At 44.5% G+C, this 6,013-nt stretch overlaps 1 long non-coding RNA gene across 1 annotated transcript; it reads left to right on the forward strand.

Annotated features, from left to right (window-relative positions):
• Positions 1-4,191: 4,191 nt before the first annotated feature.
• Positions 4,192-5,484, forward strand: LOC142309832 (uncharacterized). Its single transcript, XR_012754009.1, has 6 exons — positions 4,192-4,338; positions 4,482-4,552; positions 4,645-4,711; positions 4,874-4,947; positions 5,031-5,194; positions 5,363-5,484. It is a non-coding gene; the product is annotated as an uncharacterized LOC142309832 (long non-coding RNA).
• The last annotated feature ends 529 nt before the right edge of the window (positions 5,485-6,013 follow it).

Consider the following 6,013-nt stretch of genomic DNA (forward strand, 5'->3'; position numbering starts at 1 on the left):
GGTCCCCAATGAATTTGCTATGAACAAGACACTGGGTCCCACGTGTAGAAAGATATGAATTGACTGCTTCCAATCCCTGTTCATGCGGGATACTACTGTAGAGTTGCTCCACATCTATTGACGCAAGTAACGTATCAGGTTCAAGGATAATACCCTCTAATTTCGATATCAGATCATTAGTGTCTCTTATATATGAGGGTAGACTTGTGACGATCCTCCTTGAGGAAGAAAAGGTAACTCTAGAGAATAGCTCCATAGCCCTACAAAACCTAAGGGAGGAAGCGCTGAAGCTTAAGGGAGATCCCGAATTTACTACCAGGGAGACAGCATTACAGCTGGCGGTTGATAAATATCAACAAAACCTAAAGACCGGAAGCATAAACATTTTCTAAGGGACCTGGGAGACTTCTCTGAGAGGAGGGAGACCCCCTCTTTGGCTACTATTCCCGTAACAGATATATCTTCCTCAGACTGCTCAGATTCAGAACCACAGGACGATCTGAGTGGAACAGAGGGAGAAGCAATAGGTATTCTCAAGGGAGACAGAACAACTGGGGCAGACAAAGTAACAAGAAAAAACAATGGGGTCAGGCACCTGGGAGATTTGCATCATCTTCCTCTTCTGGGGTATCCTTCCAACTGAATGGGCAACAAAGAACCCCAGACACTATAGCCCCACCCCCTCCTTTATCTTACCCCATTCCCCCACCTTCGGGAATGTACCAACTCCCACCGAGTACTTCTTTTTTAGGGGGAAGAGATCCTTACAATCTCAGAACCCAAAATCAAAGGAATTACCGGAAATAGACCACCTTGGAGGTCAAGATAACCAAATTATAAACCTGTCAAGCTATTGCCTCTCTGATACGGAAAAACGAGTCTTGGGTTACGGTTTGTCATATGTCCCTACAAGCAGGTTCGACCCCTTTAATTGGGTCAAGGACATTGAACTATTCCTTAGAAAGCTTAGGTGGAAGAAATTTCTTTTCACAAAATGATGAGACAGAATGTGCACGTCTTGGTATTCCAAGAGATATGCTAGAGGATGTCAGACTACTGTCCTCCCTGAGTAATGACAATGGGGAGCGCACAGGGCTGGGACCATTTACAAACCTTAAACCCAAAAGTAAGAAAATGCCACCTGCCTCGGAATCAAGCAGCCTGGACATTTTCTTAAAATTGGTTACTAATGACCTTCGGGCCATTCAGCCCAAAATACAGTCAGTCAAATCAAATCTAACAAGGGAGGAATGGCAGGCTTTGACCAAGCTTGAGAATAACACACGAATTACTATTAAACCATCTGATAAAGGTGGAAATATAGTAATCATGGATACCAAGGACTATCCGGTTATGTGTGGGAGGATTCTGTCAGATGAGACTACCTATGAAATACTACCGAAGGACCCAACCCTAAGCTACCTACAAGAACTACAGGTACTTTTGAACAAAGCGCTAGAATTAAAGGTTATCTCAGTCAAAGATTTGAGTTTCTGTATCCAAAATTTCCAGTCACAGCCACCTTTTACGCCACTCCCAAAGTGCACAAGGGACTTAATCCAATTAAGGGCCGTCCCATTGTCTCTGGGATAGATGCTATTGGCCAAAATGCCAGTATCTATCTTGATACGATTCTTCGTCCCTTTGTTACAAGTCTACCCTCATATATAAGAGACACTAATGATCTGATATCGAAATTAGAGGGTATTATCCTTGAACCTGATACGTTACTTGCGTCAATAGATGTGGAGCAACTCTACAGTAGTATCCCGCATGAACAGGGATTGGAAGCAGTCAATTCATATCTTTCTACACGTGGGACCCAGTGTCTTGTTCATAGCAAATTCATTGGGGACCTATTACGGTTCATATTAACACATAATTTTTTCCTCTTTGGAGGGAATTTTACCACCAGCTCAGGGGCACGGCGATGGGGAGTCCATGTGCCCCGACGTATGCCAACATGTTCCTGGGCTGGTGGGAGAACACCTATGTGTTTGAGGACGAGGATGTCATTTTTTCCCCCCATATACAATTTTGGGGGCGTTATATTGATGACATCCTCGTCCTTTGGACAGGCACGGAATCCCTCTTTGTGCAATTTTTGGAAAAACTTAATAACAACAACATTGGCCTAAGGTTCACGTATGAGATGGATAGGGACTGTCTGGCCTTCCTGGATCTAAAAATCTCAAGGGATACTTGTGGCAATTTGGCCACTACGATCTATAGAAAACCTACGGCAACCAACAGCCTCCTTAGGTGGGAGAGCTACCACCCAGCCCCCCTGAGGAAGGGTATACCGAAGGGACAGTTCCTTCGTCTTAGAAGGAACTGTTCATCACTTCACGACTTTGAATCCAAATCCTTGGATATGAAAAGTAGGTTTCGTAGGAGGGGATATCCCTCACAGATCCTCGAACCAGCATATAAATTTGCCCAATCCACTCAGAGAAGGGAACTACTAAAACCTATGAAAAAACGAGAAGATGATCAGATCATTAGGCTTATAGCCACCTATGATGATCAAAATCCTAGGGTTATGGAAATTTTGAAACGCCACTGGCCTATCCTACAAACGGATCTGGATGTGGGTAGACATATATCCCCACACCCCAGCGTTACCTTCAGAAGGGGCAGATCTATCAAGGACCATCTAACTCACAGCCACTATGTACCCCCGAGAGGAGAAAACACATGGCTAGATCGAAAACCCCAGGGGACATTCAGATGTGGGAGATGCGTGTACTGCCCTTACATTAATCAGAGGAAGGAGTTTTCAAACATTAAGACCAGAAGATCCTTTAAAATTAAAGACTTTGCCAATTGTAGAACGGAGGGAGTAGTGTATCTTTGTACCTGCAGCTGCCCCCTGGCCTATGTTGGCAAGACCAGGAGGCAGCTGCGGGTCAGGATAGGGGAACATCTGGGTGACGTTGGTCATGAGAGAGACACAGCCATTGCACGGCACGTTAACCAGTGTCACCAGGGAGATACGGGGGCTATCTCTTTTCAAGTGATTGAAGTTGTTGGTAAACCAGCACGTGGAGGTGACTGGGACAAAAAAATTCTACAGAGAGAGGCAAGGTGGATTTTCCTTCTTGACTCAGTCTCCCCAGGGGGACTTAATGAAAATTTGAGCTATGTTAGCTTTCTCTAAATCCTACCTGATTCAGTATAAAAGACAAGAGCGTTCTGGTATCAAATGGTTCCCCGTCTTCCATATATATATATTATGTTTTTCTTAATCTCTAGGCACCTTGGGTGCTATCCTTGGGTATGCCCCCTTTATGGATACTGGGTCCCCAGGATGTGGGGGAAACCCCCAAAAACCCCCCCCTCCCCCCCCCCTCCCCCCCCTCCCTCCTCCCTAATCCCCCCCTTTCCCCCCCCCCCCCTTTTATGCCTTTCCGACAACTGGTGCCTGGTGTGCACCCTCTCCTGTACAGTGCCTGTTCAGAGATCTGGAACATTTGCTGATATACTCAAATTTAGGCATATTACGTGTGAGCTATCTTTAAGGCAGAACATAACCTCACACTTTTGCAGCTATATATTTTTCTGTCTGATTATGGATATTGCTTCTAGCTCTCATGCCTAGCCCTGAATGAGCAAAATGTCATGCTCAGTTGCTGGGCACCCCCCCCCCACCCCCCCCCCCCCCCCCTCCCCTAATTTAGCTGAGGTCAATAACAGTAACTTTATTTATAACTTTTATTGTCCTAGGTATCTTACATATATAATGACATATCACTTCAGTATATCTTACACTGTCCCCTTATTATGTAGTGCTGCACTGGTCTATAATGCCTAGAGCTATGGTCGAGTAATAACCGAAAAATATATCAGGCACCCTTGTTCATACGGCCTCCTTGGGTTTATAAACAAGTAACCTTCCTAGATTTATACTTATCCTATTTTGCCCATGTTATACATAACGGCAGGTTACTTCCAGTTACCTAATACGGCCTCTTCATCTACAGTATTTCATTCTGCTAAGCTGTAGCTCAGCTCTGCATTAAGCGACATGTCACTTTAAGCAGCATGGCACGCCCCTCGCAATCCTCCTCTATTCTGAGTCTGGACATGTGATGGATTCATACGAGATCGTAGGATTGGCTTAAGAGATCTGTCAATCACGGATTCTCAGCCTGTGGGGCGGAGCAACACTGTTTACTTCCGGTCGCGGGAGGTTTAAAACACCTCCGTCCGTGGGATTAGGCACATATCATCTGGGCACAGGACAGGACACAGCGCTGGCTCCCTGCGGTTAGATGTGCTTCGGCGCTCGGGACACTTTGTCCTTGCAGGTTGAGCTTTTCTTCGGACCAAGTATCGGTATGTCTTTACACCTTTTTGGAGTGTTTTCTCCCACAGGACATTTCAAAGGACTAGTAATGGTGCTGTAAATGTCCTGTTGTTTCCTCTTGCAGAATCGTTATGGGATCACCTGTAGTGATCGTTTGTTTTCATGTCTTTAGGTGAAAGAAGTGTTCATTATAACACTTGGTCACTATACTGGAACACTGTGTAAAGGAGCTTTTCTTTGCAGGTATACACTTTTTCCATAGATGTATGTCCTGTCCTGTTTATATTCACATATTTCTATGCGGGATATTAGATCATTATTATTATTCCTTTTAGGATTATATAGATTCCGATGCTGCGTATTGATACAGCACCCCCTACCTCAGTGACCAAGAAATTACAGGTATTTATTTTTCAGGACTAGTCAGGTGTCATCTAGTAAATTTATGCTTGCACCATTTGTCCTGGTTTGGTGGATACAGGACGATATACCACACTGATGTGGCTCCCTAAGGGAATTCAACGTACTTCTAGGTCCATGACTATTATCCTTTTTTCATTTTAGGACTGGACACACTAACAGTGTAGATATTGGTGTAACACCATCAACTAAAGAAATTGGACTCTTTGCATGTATAGGTATCTACTTTTATCTATGGGACACTGTAGGTTACCTGAATCTACCTTGTTTAATTGGTATTTTACTGTCTCTGTCTATGCAGATGTCCCTGCTGCCCTAATGTGACCCAGACATGGTTAGGATGTGATCCATAAGCCTTTTAAACACAAGGATAGGAAGACTCATGTGATACCTTAGGAGTTTTTTTGATTTACTAAACTCCTAGCATCCCATTGGCTATTCATCCATTTTTGGAGTTATAACGAGGTATTTTTCATCTTATCCACTTTGTTACCTCTTTCCTTCCTCCCCCCTCCCCCCCCCTCCCCCTACTTCCCCTCCCCCCCCCCCCCCCCCCCCCCTTCCATTCCCCTTCCCCCCTTCCAAGCCTATCAACTCAGTTCCTCAGAATATTTTCTTGTCGGCTTTATTTAGAGACAAGTTCTTCTGAATGAGAATATCTGCCAGCATATCATGTGATTAAAACCAAGTTTTTCTGGTATATTATCAAAAGGCTTTCGGGTTGGACCGTTCATATCCCGCTCTATAACTATTACCGTTATGTAAGTTATATACCCAAGAGAATATAATGATTTTTCAATCTACTTTGATGAAGTTATATTAAGACATTACTTGTCCTCTCTCTTTTGTGCATCAACAGGTATGACTTTTTTTACCCCTGATGATCCCCCAGCATTGCGTTAGGTGGGGAGAAACGCGTCGGGAGAGCGTGGGGTGACAGCTACTGCAGCGGGTCCCCTACAGCTCCACCTAACAAAATTTAAAATTCATCTGACTGAAGTATCTATTTGAGTCAGGAACCAAATTTAACGCATTTGTGTTTATGTGTATATTTATGGTTTTGCACTAATCACCTGGGTTGGTGGTGGACACCCCTTGGCTAGAGATAGGGACAGGGAGGGACAGCCACCCGGAACGGGGAGTGCCCAGTAACTTAGGACACCCTCCGTCGTCAGGAAGGGTCAATAAAGGCTATGAGATCAGTAATCTGACGACTCTGTGAATATCTATCTATCGCTATCCTTTTCACGCTGAAACTATCTCCTCCCAACATCTCACTGGCAC

This window comes from Anomaloglossus baeobatrachus, chromosome 5, assembly GCF_048569485.1.
Source record: "Anomaloglossus baeobatrachus isolate aAnoBae1 chromosome 5, aAnoBae1.hap1, whole genome shotgun sequence".
In the NCBI taxonomy this organism is placed as follows: domain Eukaryota; kingdom Metazoa; phylum Chordata; class Amphibia; order Anura; family Aromobatidae; genus Anomaloglossus; species Anomaloglossus baeobatrachus.